General features: G+C 49.1%; 1 long non-coding RNA gene across 1 annotated transcript; it reads left to right on the top strand.

Moving 5' to 3' along the window:
- The first annotated feature begins 5,419 nt into the window (after positions 1-5,419).
- LOC132085885 (uncharacterized) lies at positions 5,420-6,802 on the top strand. The gene is made up of 3 exons (XR_009420305.1): positions 5,420-5,476; positions 6,029-6,101; positions 6,181-6,802. It is a non-coding gene; the product is annotated as an uncharacterized LOC132085885 (long non-coding RNA).
- The last annotated feature ends 7,671 nt before the right edge of the window (positions 6,803-14,473 follow it).

Here is a 14,473-nt window from a genome sequence, read left to right as displayed (position 1 = left end):
CTTTTGCTTTTTTGGGAATGACTTTTCTGTGGTCATCAATTTTCAACAATCTGATATATTAAACTTTCCACAAACACCCCCTTCTCTGGCCAATAAATAGTCTAAAGCCAACTTATTCTGATACCCTACAGTTTTTGTTTGGCTTAGCTGACTTGATATTAAGTCAGCTTAATATCTGGGCGGCTCCATTTGCTATCATTTCTATAACTGCTTGGAGTCTTGTAATACGACTGAATAGATAATTTGGGGTCAATACAGAGTTAAATTGCTGTGCTGGTTTTACCTTTTTGTTTATTATTTGTTTTTTTACCAAATCTTGAACCGTATCTTCAAGATTAAATTTAAAACAAATCCATCTCTCTCCCTTTGGACATTCAATTCCAAATCTATTACCACTTTTTCCTAAGTTTCTTGTAATCCAATAATTTACTCCATTTTGCTTACAGGTTCTTAATTTGGATGGGTTATAAGAGTGGCTGTTGACATAGGTGGGTGTAATAAAAGACGAACTTTGGTTTCTTTCTACGTGATGCTTTCTGTAGCATTTGTGACACGATCTTGCTGGTATCCCTAAAGGGAAAAGACAACAGATGAGTGCCAAAAGCAGGAATAACAGAGGTCCAGTATGGCTTATACTCCCACCTCCCATGCCTGTGAGGTTGCAACCCACAGCAGGTGTATTTGATCTTCTCGGTGGCGAAATACAGAGTCCAATCTGGTCTTGCCCTCTATTTCCTTGTCACTTTCTCTTAACTAATTTCCAGGCAAGTTGGTTTAGACACCCTTTAACTGTGGTCTCTTACTGTTCCTCAGGTATTTCTCATTCAAGAGGCACTAATAATTCCCATCCACAAAGCTAAGTTATTACTTTACCACTTTTTGCAATAAGAGCATGAATTTTGTGAACTACAATACTAATTATTCTCACAATTCAAGCATTTACTTATAACCCAGCTAGCATGTCCAGTATTGAAATGAATCAAATAAAGTTTACTGATGGAAATGGTAATTTCCCTTTTCCCCTGTACAATTCTCAGGCTAAGGTCAGAATACAAAAACAGTCTTGATCTTTCTGTCTGAAGTATTCCTCCCCAAAGGAGGTGTTTTATTCAGGCAGTGCTTGAAACCAGTGATATAAGCATTATCTTATTTCTTAATTCAGTGTTATTCTTTGTACATTTCTTGGATCATTTGGCTTTTTCCAAACTATTACCACTCAGTCCTCATTGGAAAGTCAGTTAGGTATTGCCTGGTTTCAATGTGATAGTCCATTCCTCAGGTTTCTTCACAAGTCCTTTGATTCTGGTGGCATGAATTCACTCTCTTTCCGTGATTCTGCTTGTTGCTTCGGCAGTACCTGGAAAGGACTTCTTAATAGCATAGTAATAAAAGAAAGATAATACTGCATTAACTTTTACCATTCGCTTTTCTTCCAGACTCTCTGGGTTTAGCTAAAAGCTTTTTCCACAGCAGCCCCTTCTTCTTCTTTCCAGCTGTGCTAATAGCTGCAGAGGCAAATCCTTCTTTTTGTGAGTTAGAGTTAGTTAAATAAGAAAACCTGGACCAATTTTAACACGAGAAGTATTACATCTATTGCTTTTTACTTTTTGGGCAGCATTTATTGTTTTAGCCTTACAAATCCAGTCTTCAGGAAAATACCCCACTTTTTAGGGCTAGGGTATTTTTAGGGTTTTTGAGGGAATTTTTAGGTTTTTTAGTGTCTTATCAGGGCATTTTAAGGATTTTGGGGGTATTTTGAGAGCTCTTTTTGGACTATTTAGGGTATATTTAGGGATTTTTAAAGGTTCTTTGTGGATTTTTATGGGGTGTTTTAGGGGTTTTATAAAAATAGGGTATTTTCAGTGTATTCTAACAGCATTCTGAGTCTACTTCTAGGTTTTCATGGCTTTTTTAGGACATGTTGAAGATTAAGGGGTTTTCAGGGAATTTTTAGGGTCTTTTCGTGGCACAACACACGGAGGCTGAGGGGCAGCTTGAGGGGCACTGTGGGGGCTTGAGGATGACAGAGGCTGGGACCTGAGGGAGAAACAGAGAGAGAGGACAGCGAGTGACACACAGAGATGCCAAGGTTGGCAGGGGCAGCTGTAGGATGACACAGAGAAGCTGGGGGCTGAGGGGCAAAGGAGAGGGGTTAAGGGTGACACACAGGAGCTGAGGGCTGGGGGGCAGAGGGATGGGTTGAGGGGTAAAGGGAGAGGCCTTGAGGGCTGGACAGTCCAGTGGAGATCAGGGGTACAGGGTACAGCTGTACCACCCCTCACCCCAGCCTAACCAGCCCCCCCTAAAAACAGCCTTTTCCCCCAACAGCAGCACAACACAGCAACCCTAAAAACGAGGCCAGACAGCAACCCTCACACAGCAGGACAATGACAGAACCCTCAGAGGACAACAGACCCGCTGCAAAAAGGTAGGGGTGACATCTGTGGGCTAGACAGCAAGAGGCAGAGTTCAGAGACTGAGCACGTCATTTTGAGTTTTTTTTTCCCCAGGATTTTTAAAGGTATTTAGGAGATTTTGGAAGGGACTTTTCTGGGACTTTTCAGGGTATTGTTGGGGCTTTTTTTTATGATTCTTTAGCATATTTTGAAGATTATGGTCAGGGTCAGAGGAAACACCCTCTGAAAAGGGTTTTAGGATTGCAGTGGAATGCTTTAGAAAGGGGCCAGCAGTGGCACAGCGGGTTGGATCCCACACTGCCAATCTGAAGGTTGTAAGTTTTAGACCCAGCTAAGTTGTTGTGGTTAGGGTTAGATGCTCTCAGCTTTGGTCCGGGAGAACTTCTGCACAGAAAAACTCACCCCCTGAGTTTCCTGATGCCAGTTTGCACTAGGAGGTGCTTGGCACTGCCCGGGCAGCCCGAGTTCTCGGTGGGGGCAGCTTTGCTCCTGGAGAAATCCTGTGCCGGCCGTCTTCCCTGTAAAACCAAACTCACCCCTGCTGCGTGTCGACGTCCGTCCACAGGAGGCACGTGGCACTGCAAGGGCAGCGAGAGTTCTTGGTGTTGGCAGCTGCGGGCTGTGAGAAATTGTTCTCTGCAGTTTTGGAGGCCAAATCGCAGTTTCAGCCATGGGCACACAGAGAGGAAAGGCTGTTAATTTCCTTCGAAAGGAAAGTCTGGCACCCCATGGTTTAAGGGGCAGAAGAAGGGCTGTGTAGGGGAAGGAGCTCCTCACAGGACCTTTCTTCACCTCCACCCCCAGTCCAAGGTCTAGCAGCGCCCCGTGTGACCAGCTGCTTTCAGAGGGTTACCCGGGCACAGCTGCACAGGGAGCTGCTAGGCCAGAGGGGCTAACAGGGGTATCCCAAGTGTCCCTCCATGAACTATGGTCAGAGCATCCAGCACGGACTAGGGAGCAGCCAGACCCACCCGGGCACAGAGCATCACTTTGGGAAAACGCCGAGGGAAGAGCCCTTTTGCCAAGGGGCAGCATCTGAGCAGGCCAGGCAGCATGTGGGGTTCCAGGAAAGGGCTTGCAACTTTCCCCTTTTACTGTGTCAGTCCCTCTCCAAAGCCCCAGACCCTCCAGAGCACTCCCAGAAAGGAGAGGAGTTATTAGGAGAAAAAGGGTTTAGAAAAAAGGGAAAATGCTTCCTTTTCCGTTATTTTTTGTGTTCAAATTGTTAGGGACTCGGATTCCCCTGCAATTGTAATGGTCTCAGTTGAAAGAATCCCTGCCTTTTCTATGCTGTTAGGGGTGTTAATTGACAGTGAGTCCCCATTCTGTATTATTCGGCAGTTTAAAAAAAAGGGGAAAATCTTGACAATGCTGCTTATGGGTTTGAATTAAGGGTAGCCACCCCCTTTTTGTTGTCCTGAGGCCCAAATTGAGGGAGAAGCCCAGCTATCCCTCCATCCTAAGGGTTTGAACTGAGGGAAAAATCCTTCTCTTTTCATCACTGGAGAGATTTAAAGTGTGGAAAGCCCCTCTTTTCCCAATACTTAAGGAGAGCAAATTAAATAGCAGAAACTATGTATTTGTCATTGCATTACCTTCAGTAGAGGTAACTGCCCCATTTCCTCTTTTTAAGGAGGTCACTTGAAGGAAGCTCTGCCTTTTTCAGCATTTTAAGCGTTTAAAACTACATTTCAGGGCACTTCTTTCTGTGCTGTAGGACCAAGTATCTCAGAGAAGGATGAGCCTGGCATGCACTTAACCCTAACACTGCCTGGGAGGCTTTTATCTTTCTTATTTTTACTTATAAGGTAGATGGCCAAAATTGGAGGTCCCAAGGAGACTTAGACTATTCATATCATTAGTATTCTTCTCCACCCAGTTTAATCACATGGGAAGTACTACTTAGTAGCCACTAAGGAATAGTTACGTAAGTTAACAGCCAATTACCCAATTTATCTAGTTATGCTGCCTAAACAGAAAGTTTTATTTCTTACCAGTTTTCTTCACTTGTGCTCCAAGTAGTTGTTGTAAAAAAGAAAGTGCTGTTATTTTTCTGAAGAGTTTTTTTCTATAAGCCCTTCACTCCCCTTGAATTCAAGTCAGAGGGGCCAAACAGCTGCAGCTGCTCTGAGGGCTTTTATACCCTGTGGGAGTTGCCACCTCCCTTTTCCCGGGTGCCATGGGAACGAGAGGCGGGCACAATCAGGGGTATATTAACCCCAGCCTTGTCTGAGGGACTTCATTCCCTCTCTGGGATGTGCTGGGGTAAGAGCTCTCCTCTCATTTCAGTGAAGAGGCTCTTTTAGCTTATCTCAGCTTCTTTTCAGCAGGTGTTTCTGGGCATCTAAAGAACTGAAGCTTTGAAGATTCTGTGAAGTAAACAGCATGGAATAGAAGGCGCATTTAGGTTCACGATTTTGGGTTTTGTGTTTAGGGGTGGTAAAGTGCATTTGTAATTTCTGGTTTAGGTATTGTTTGGATTTGTATTTTTTTTTAGAAGGAGTGCAGCTTCCAGAGATTCTGGGTTGTGTCAAGTACCATACTTTTTTCAGCAGATTCGTCATGTCACAAGAGGGATCTGCCCAGTGTCAAGGATGATGTTTGAGACAGAGGCTTCAGGTGAGTTGAGGGTTGTGATTAGGAGAGGGAGGGTGAGCAGGTATCCAGTTAGGAATTAGTGTGGGTGGGGGGAGTTTGAAGGTAGCAGGGTGGAAAAGGATGTTTATTTGAGGACCCCCCCCTAAGGCTTCTCAGAAGCCTAGCAGAGGTATTCCCATGTGCTACAGCACACAAGGTTATCTACTGCACTCATAGGAATGCTATTCAATTTTGCCTTTCTCTAACCCAGGTGCCACTCCTAATAAAGGCCACAGCCTTGTAATCAGGGTGAAGCTGGAGCCTGAAGGCACCAGGCAAACTCAGGAGAGGGCAAGTAGCTGCCTTGGTGGGATTTGGCCCACATAACTCTGGACTCATATTTTGGTTTTGGTTTTCTTCGTTGTAGCTGACCCAGAAGCTAACAGGCCACCACGAGGCCCTCCAAGGCAGACTCATTTCAGGTGCAATGTGGATCCACATCACCAATCAAACAAAAGATAAGTTGGGGGCTATAGCTTGGAGATGGGATGATGAGAGAGTAGCAGGTTGGGAGTTCTCAGGCCAGATTTAAAAATTACCAGATGGAAAAGCAATCTTCTCCAAGGGCCTCTTAGGATAGCTAAAGGGAGAGGCTTTACTTTTGATGGCAGCTTTTAGGCGGGCAGTGCAGAACAGCTCCGGTCTGTGTCACGTTGTCCGGTGTGCCGCGTTCCCTAGTGTGTCTTTGGGGTCCCTTTTCCCTTCCCCCCTCAATCCCCTCACCACAAGCATGATGTGTCGTGTTTCATGTCCCCCTGTTTGTCACGTTCTGTGTCACAGGTGTCTGCACATATTTGTGCCGGAGCTGTTCTGCCCTGCTGCGTGGCATGCTGCAGTAGGACAAGCCTGGGAAGTTGGAATTTGTAATGTGGGCTGTACTTGGGCTCTAGATGCTATTCCTAGGTTGGCATAAGGTGTTTGCAGCTTGTGAGTTGTCCTGGAGGCGTTTGACATATGTTCTAACTTTCTTTCAGGTGCAGATGCCTTGCATCCCTGGCAGAGGGTCATGGTTAGGAGTAGGAGGTGCCCGGCCTTCTTAGGAGCACTGTGAGTAGCACACTGGTGGGGTTTTGGGTGATGTGGTGCCAAGATCAGGCACTGATGTTTAGTTTTCTCTATAATACAGCTGTCTGAGAGACACCAGCGCGGTGACAGGAGGACCTTCCCAGCTGACGAGGTGGCCTTTCTTTGCACCTGAGACCAGCATCCCCTGATGTCTGAGAGATAAGTAGAGGGCCATGACCCACAGAGGGGATGAAAGCAGTGTGCTGGTTTGGGAATTACTGGGAGGGGTTTTGGAGTCCCCTTGGAGCTGGGGGTGTCCATGAAGTGGCCCCTTAGGCCCCATGAAAGCCAAGTGTCACTTTTGATCACAGTGCTGATGTGTGCAGCAGGGCAGAGCAGTCCTGGTGTGTCTCGTGTCACTTGTCTATTGTGCCTTATGTGTTGCTTGTGTATCTCATGTCTTTTTCCTTAGCCCTTTCAGGGTCCTGTCAGAAACCCTGGCATCATTGTTAGCATCTGTAATCTCTGCATTCCTTGGCCTGGCACCCAGGCCATAGATGCAATTCTGATACCTGTCTGAGCTCCCCAGTCAAAAGTTCTCTGTTTAGAGGCATCCAGTCAGTTGTCTTTTCAGGTCTTGTTCTCAGTTGTATGGACAGCTATGCCCCACCAGGATCCATTATGGTGGATTAGGACTTTGTAATAATACGAAGTTAGGTAGAGGCTTCTGATTGTAGGATTCCTAGGCATCCATCTTTGCAGTTGTTGGAAGAAATAATTCAGTTTAGCATCCTCTTCCTCCAGGGTTCTCTGAGCCTCATCAGCTCACCATCAGTTTCAGCTCGGTCATCTTCTTTTGCATTCTCTCAGTCCTTGCAGCTGTTTTCCTTGCCAAGAGATTTCTGTCTGTGTCTTGTGTCCTTTGTTTGTCACGTCTGGTCTGTCCTGTGTCACGGGTGTCTGCACATATTTGGGACGGGGCTGCTCTGCCCTGCCACATAGCCAGCTGCAATAGGAGAATCCCAGGGACTTGAAGTTTGTAATGTGGGGTGTACCTGGACTCTAGATGGGATTTGTAGATGGACATAGGATCTCTGGAGCTCTTCAGTTATCATGCAACTTTTTGACTCTTGTCCTAATTTTTTTTTCAGGTTCAGATGGCTTAAATCTGTGCCAGAGGGCCCCATCCCAGGTGAGGGGATTCCCCCAAGGAGGTAAGGCCCCATTTGTCTCTGCAGCAGAAGTGTGTATGGTGACTCTGTTACAGCTCTGTTCTTTGTCTTTCTTTTTAGGAAGTCAATCTGGATACCAGCAGCCAAGGTGAGCAGCGGAGAGAAGTAGTTGTTATTGCTCAGCTCTTAGGCATAACAGCAGATTTTTCAGCAGATTCATGGTGTCACAAGAGGGATCTGCCCAGTGTCAAGGATGACGTTTGCGACTGAGGCTTCAGGTGAGTTGAGGATTGTGACTGGGAGAGGGAGGGTGAGCAGGTATCCAGTTTAGGAGTTCTTGGGAGGGGGTTTGCAGGCAGCAGAGTGAGAAAGGGTGTTTATTGGAGGGCCCCCCCACACAAGGCTTCTCAGAAGCCAAATAGAGGCGTTCCCATGTCTTACAGCATACAAGGTCCTCCACTGCACTCAGAGGAATGCCATTTAACTTTGCCTTTCTCTAACCCAGGTGCCACCACTAATGAAGGCCACCGCCTGGGAATCGGGATGAAGCTGGAGCCTGAAGGAGCCAGGCACACTCAGGAGAGGGCAAGTAGCTGCCTTGCTGGGATTAGGCCCTCATAACTCTGAACTCACACTTTGGTTTTGGTTTTCTTTATTGTAGCTGACCAGAGGCTAACAGGTGATCATGGGGCCCTCCGAGGCAGACTCATTTCAGGTGCAACATGGATTCCCATCACCTATCATCCAAAAGATAAGTCGGGGGCCACGGCCTGGAGATGGGAGAGCAGCAGGTTGGGAATCCCTGGGACAGATTTAAAAATTGGCATGTATGTAAGCATGTCGCCTTATATTGTGTGTACTTACACTCTATGTGGACTTGCACTGTATGCATCAGCTTATATTGTGTGTACTTACACTGTACCACTTATGATCGCAGCTGCCCTGCCCTGGCACGTAGTCACAGTTAGGTAGAACAGTTATAACAACTTTACTGTTCATCTGTCTTTCGTGGGATTTTGGGTAGAAAATTTATCAGTCCAGAGTGGGGACAAGTCCTAGCTGTCAGCCACCTGTTGACCCTTCCTGTTGTCTCACAGGTCCTCGTGGCTGCTGTTTTCCCCAGGATCTGCCATTTACCTCAAGGAGCGGCAGCCAGAAGATGTGTCAAAGCACGTTCTTCAGCATCTCAGGTAAGGGCCACAGTGAGCATGTAAGTGGAAGGAGTATGTGTGAGAGCACGTGGCTGTGTCTGTCTGCTTGTCTCTGTGTGTGTGAGCGCATGCTGACTGGATTTAACCTTGTGTGTGTGACTTTTGCTTTCCAGGTTTTGCAACTCCTTGTTAAATTTAGAATAAAAAATCCCCAGCTGCCTTCCACCCTGGCTGATTTTTTTTTTTTGGTCCCGGCCAAGTAAAAACCCAGAAAAATACCACAAGATAGGCTAGAAAAGAACCAAAAAACCAAGAAAAAAAACCCAATATGGGTGAGAATACCGAGAAAAAAAACCCCCAAGATGGGCAAGAAAAAAATGTAGAAAACACCCACAGAAAACCAAGGAAAAAACCCCAGGATGGGCAAGAAGAATCCCAGAAAAACGATGCTACATGGACCAGAAAAAACCCAGGAAAAACCAGAAAAAAAAAACCGGAAAAAAAAGGGAAAAATATCCCAAGATGGGCAAGGAAAAAAACCCCCCCCAAAAAAACCACAAGATGGGCAAGGAGAAGATCCACAAAAAACCCAGAAAAATCACAAAAAAACCCCCAAGAAGGGCAAGAAAAAACCCAGAAAACACCCACAGAAAACCAAGGAAAAAACCCCAAGATGGGTGAGAAAACTCCCAGGAAAAAAAACCAAGATGGACCAGAAAAAACCCTTAAAAAACCAAGGAAAAAAAAAAAAAAAAAAAAAAACGGAAAAAAACCCAAGGATAGGCAAGAATACTCCAGAAAAAACCTCAGAAAAAATCCGCAAGATGGGCAAGAAAAAACCCAGAAAAAAACCCAAAAAAACCCCCCAAGATGGGCAAGAAGAAATCTGGAACAAACACCCCAAGACTGGCAAGAAAAAACGCCAAGATGGGCAAGAAAAAACTGTCGTAAAACCGGCCGTAAAGCGCGACTGTCGTAAAAGGTGCCGTAAAGCGCGACTGTCGTAAAAGGTGCCGTAAAGCGCGACTGTCGTAAAAGGTGCCGTAAAGCGCGACTGTCGTAAAACCGGCCGTAAAGCGCGACTGTCGTAAAAGGTGCCGTAAAGCGCGACTGTCGTAAAACCGGCCGTAAAGCGCGACTGTCGTAAAAGGCGCCGTAAAGCGCGACTGTCGTAAAAGGCGTCGTAAAGCGCGACTGTCGTAAAAGGTGCCGTAAAGCGCGACTGTCGTAAAAGGTGCCGTAAAGCGCGACTGTCGTAAAAGGTGCCGTAAAGCGCGACTGTCGTAAAAGGTGCCGTAAAGCGCGACTGTCGTAAAACCGGCCGTAAAGCGCGACTGTCGTAAAACCGGCCGTAAAGCGCGACTGTCGTAAAAGGCGCCGTAAAGCGCGACTGTCGTAAAACCGGCCGTAAAGCGCGACTGTCGTAAAAGGTGCCGTAAAGCGCGACTGTCGTAAAAGGTGTAGTAAATCGCGACTGTCGTAAAAGGTGCCGTAAAGCGCGACTGTCGTAAAAGGTGCCGTAAAGCGCGACTGTCGTAAAACCGGCCGTAAAGCGCGACTGTCGTAAAAGGTGCCGTAAAGCGCGACTGTCGTAAAAGGTGCCGTAAAGCGCGACTGTCGTAAAAGGTGCCGTAAAGCGCGACTGTCGTAAAAGGCGCCGTAAAGCGCGACTGTCGTAAAAGGTGCCGTAAAGCGCGACTGTCGTAAAAGGTGCCGTAAAGCGCGACTGTCGTAAAAGGTGCCGTAAAGCGCGACTGTCGTAAAAGGTGCCGTAAAGCGCGACTGTCGTAAAAGGTGCCGTAAAGCGCGACTGTCGTAAAACCGGCCGTAAAGCGCGACTGTCGTAAAAGGTGCCGTAAAGCGCGACTGTCGTAAAAGGTGCCGTAAAGCGCGACTGTCGTAAAACCGGCCGTAAAGCGCGACTGTCGTAAAACCGGCCGTAAAGCGCGACTGTCGTAAAAGGCGCCGTAAAGCGCGACTGTCGTAAAAGGTGCCGTAAAGCGCGACTGTCGTAAAACCGGCCGTAAAGCGCGACTGTCGTAAAAGGCGCCGTAAAGCGCGACTGTCGTAAAAGGTGCCGTAAAGCGCGACTGTCGTAAAAGGTGCCGTAAAGCGCGACTGTCGTAAAACCGGCCGTAAAGCGCGACTGTCGTAAAACCGGCCGTAAAGCGCGACTGTCGTAAAAGGTGCCGTAAAGCGCGACTGTCGTAAAACCGGCCGTAAAGCGCGACTGTCGTAAAAGGTGCCGTAAAGCGCGACTGTCGTAAAAGGTGCCGTAAAGCGCGACTGTCGTAAAACCGGCCGTAAAGCGCGACTGTCGTAAAAGGTGTCGTAAAGCGCGACTGTCGTAAAACCGGCCGTAAAGCGCGACTGTCGTAAAACCGGCCGTAAAGCGCGACTGTCGTAAAAGGTGCCGTAAAGCGCGACTGTCGTAAAAAGTGCCGTAAAGCGCGACTGTCGTAAAAAGTGCCGTAAAGCGCGACTGTCGTAAAACCGGCCGTAAAGCGCGACTGTCGTAAAAGGTGCCGTAAAGCGCGACTGTCGTAAAAGGTGCCGTAAAGCGCGACTGTCGTAAAACCGGCCGTAAAGCGCGACTGTCGTAAAACCGGCCGTAAAGCGCGACTGTCGTAAAACCGGCCGTAAAGCGCGACTGTCGTAAAAGGCGCCGTAAAGCGCGACTGTCGTAAAACCGGCCGTAAAGCGCGACTGTCGTAAAAGGTGCCGTAAAGCGCGACTGTCGTAAAAGGTGCCGTAAAGCGCGACTGTCGTAAAAGGTGCCGTAAAGCGCGACTGTCGTAAAAGGTGCCGTAAAGCGCGACTGTCGTAAAAGGTGCCGTAAAGCGCGACTGTCGTAAAAGGCGCCGTAAAGCGCGACTGTCGTAAAAGGTGCCGTAAAGCGCGACTGTCGTAAAAGGTGCCGTAAAGCGCGACTGTCGTAAAAGGTGCCGTAAAGCGCGACTGTCGTAAAAGGTGCCGTAAAGCGCGACTGTCGTAAAAGGTGCCGTAAAGCGCGACTGTCGTAAAACCGGCCGTAAAGCGCGACTGTCGTAAAAGGTGCCGTAAAGCGCGACTGTCGTAAAAGGTGCCGTAAAGCGCGACTGTCGTAAAACCGGCCGTAAAGCGCGACTGTCGTAAAACCGGCCGTAAAGCGCGACTGTCGTAAAAGGCGCCGTAAAGCGCGACTGTCGTAAAAGGTGCCGTAAAGCGCGACTGTCGTAAAACCGGCCGTAAAGCGCGACTGTCGTAAAAGGCGCCGTAAAGCGCGACTGTCGTAAAAGGTGCCGTAAAGCGCGACTGTCGTAAAAGGTGCCGTAAAGCGCGACTGTCGTAAAACCGGCCGTAAAGCGCGACTGTCGTAAAACCGGCCGTAAAGCGCGACTGTCGTAAAAGGTGCCGTAAAGCGCGACTGTCGTAAAACCGGCCGTAAAGCGCGACTGTCGTAAAAGGTGTCGTAAAGCGCGACTGTCGTAAAACCGGCCGTAAAGCGCGACTGTCGTAAAACCGGCCGTAAAGCGCGACTGTCGTAAAAGGTGCCGTAAAGCGCGACTGTCGTAAAAAGTGCCGTAAAGCGCGACTGTCGTAAAAAGTGCCGTAAAGCGCGACTGTCGTAAAACCGGCCGTAAAGCGCGACTGTCGTAAAAGGTGCCGTAAAGCGCGACTGTCGTAAAAGGTGCCGTAAAGCGCGACTGTCGTAAAAGGCGCCGTAAAGCGCGACTGTCGTAAAACCGGCCGTAAAGCGCGACTGTCGTAAAAGGCGCCGTAAAGCGCGACTGTCGTAAAAGGCGCCGTAAAGCGCGACTGTCGTAAAACCGGCCGTAAAGCGCGACTGTCGTAAAAGGCGCCGTAAAGCGCGACTGTCGTAAAAGGCGCCGTAAAGCGCGACTGTCGTAAAACCGGCCGTAAAGCGCGACTGTCGTAAAAGGTGCCGTAAAGCGCGACTGTCGTAAAAGGTGCCGTAAAGCGCGACTGTCGTAAAACCGGCCGTAAAGCGCGACTGTCGTAAAACCGGCCGTAAAGCGCGACTGTCGTAAAACCGGCCGTAAAGCGCGACTGTCGTAAAAGGCGCCGTAAAGCGCGACTGTCGTAAAACCGGCCGTAAAGCGCGACTGTCGTAAAAGGTGCCGTAAAGCGCGACTGTCGTAAAAGGTGCCGTAAAGCGCGACTGTCGTAAAACCGGCCGTAAAGCGCGACTGTCGTAAAAGGCGCCGTAAAGCGCGACTGTCGTAAAAGGTGCCGTAAAGCGCGACTGTCGTAAAACCGGCCGTAAAGCGCGACTGTCGTAAAAGGCGCCGTAAAGCGCGACTGTCGTAAAAGGTGCCGTAAAGCGCGACTGTCGTAAAACCGGCCGTAAAGCGCGACTGTCGTAAAAGGCGCCGTAAAGCGCGACTGTCGTAAAAGGCGCCGTAAAGCGCGACTGTCGTAAAACCGGCCGTAAAGCGCGACTGTCGTAAAAGGCGCCGTAAAGCGCGACTGTCGTAAAAGGCGCCGTAAAGCGCGACTGTCGTAAAACCGGCCGTAAAGCGCGACTGTCGTAAAAGGTGCCGTAAAGCGCGACTGTCGTAAAAGGTGCCGTAAAGCGCGACTGTCGTAAAACCGGCCGTAAAGCGCGACTGTCGTAAAACCGGCCGTAAAGCGCGACTGTCGTAAAACCGGCCGTAAAGCGCGACTGTCGTAAAAGGCGCCGTAAAGCGCGACTGTCGTAAAACCGGCCGTAAAGCGCGACTGTCGTAAAAGGTGCCGTAAAGCGCGACTGTCGTAAAAGGTGCCGTAAAGCGCGACTGTCGTAAAACCGGCCGTAAAGCGCGACTGTCGTAAAAGGCGCCGTAAAGCGCGACTGTCGTAAAAGGTGCCGTAAAGCGCGACTGTCGTAAAACCGGCCGTAAAGCGCGACTGTCGTAAAAGGCGCCGTAAAGCGCGACTGTCGTAAAAGGTGCCGTAAAGCGCGACTGTCGTAAAACCGGCCGTAAAGCGCGACTGTCGTAAAAGGTGCCGTAAAGCGCGACTGTCGTAAAAGGTGCCGTAAAGCGCGACTGTCGTAAAACCGGCCGTAAAGCGCGACTGTCGTAAAAGGTGCCGTAAAGCGCGACTGTCGTAAAAGGTGCCGTAAAGCGCGACTGTCGTAAAAGGTGCCGTAAAGCGCGACTGTCGTAAAACCGGCCGTAAAGCGCGACTGTCGTAAAAGGTGCCGTAAAGCGCGACTGTCGTAAAAGGTGCCGTAAAGCGCGACTGTCGTAAAAGGTGCCGTAAAGCGCGACTGTCGTAAAACCGGCCGTAAAGCGCGACTGTCGTAAAAGGTGCCGTAAAGCGCGACTGTCGTAAAAGGTGCCGTAAAGCGCGACTGTCGTAAAACCGGCCGTAAAGCGCGACTGTCGTAAAACCGGCCGTAAAGCGCGACTGTCGTAAAACCGGCCGTAAAGCGCGACTGTCGTAAAAGGCGCCGTAAAGCGCGACTGTCGTAAAAGGTGTCGTAAAGCGCGACTGTCGTAAAACCGGCCGTAAAGCGCGACTGTCGTAAAAGGTGCCGTAAAGCGCGACTGTCGTAAAAGGTGCCGTAAAGCGCGACTGTCGTAAAAGGTGCCGTAAAGCGCGACTGTCGTAAAACCGGCCGTAAAGCGCGACTGTCGTAAAAGGCGCCGTAAAGCGCGACTGTCGTAAAAGGTGTCGTAAAGCGCGACTGTCGTAAAACCGGCCGTAAAGCGCGACTGTCGTAAAAGGTGCCGTAAAGCGCGACTGTCGTAAAAGGTGCCGTAAAGCGCGACTGTCGTAAAAGGTGCCGTAAAGCGCGACTGTCGTAAAACCGGCCGTAAAGCGCGACTGTCGTAAAAGGTGCCGTAAAGCGCGACTGTCGTAAAAGGTGCCGTAAAGCGCGACTGTCGTAAAAGGTGCCGTAAAGCGCGACTGTCGTAAAAGGTGCCGTAAAGCGCGACTGTCGTAAAACCGGCCGTAAAGCGCGACTGTCGTAAAAGGTGCCGTAAAGCGCGACTGTCGTAAAAGGCGCCGTAAAGCGCGACTGTCGTAAAAGGCGCCGTAAAGCGCGACTGTCGTAAAAGGTGCCGTAAAGCGCGACTGTCGTAAAAGGTGCCGTAAAGCG

The sequence above is a fragment of the Ammospiza nelsoni genome, chromosome 32 (genome assembly GCF_027579445.1).
Source record: "Ammospiza nelsoni isolate bAmmNel1 chromosome 32, bAmmNel1.pri, whole genome shotgun sequence".
Taxonomy (NCBI): domain Eukaryota; kingdom Metazoa; phylum Chordata; class Aves; order Passeriformes; family Passerellidae; genus Ammospiza; species Ammospiza nelsoni.
The sequence above is the reverse complement of the archived record's forward strand: the minus strand, read 5'-3'. Positions and strand labels throughout refer to the sequence as shown.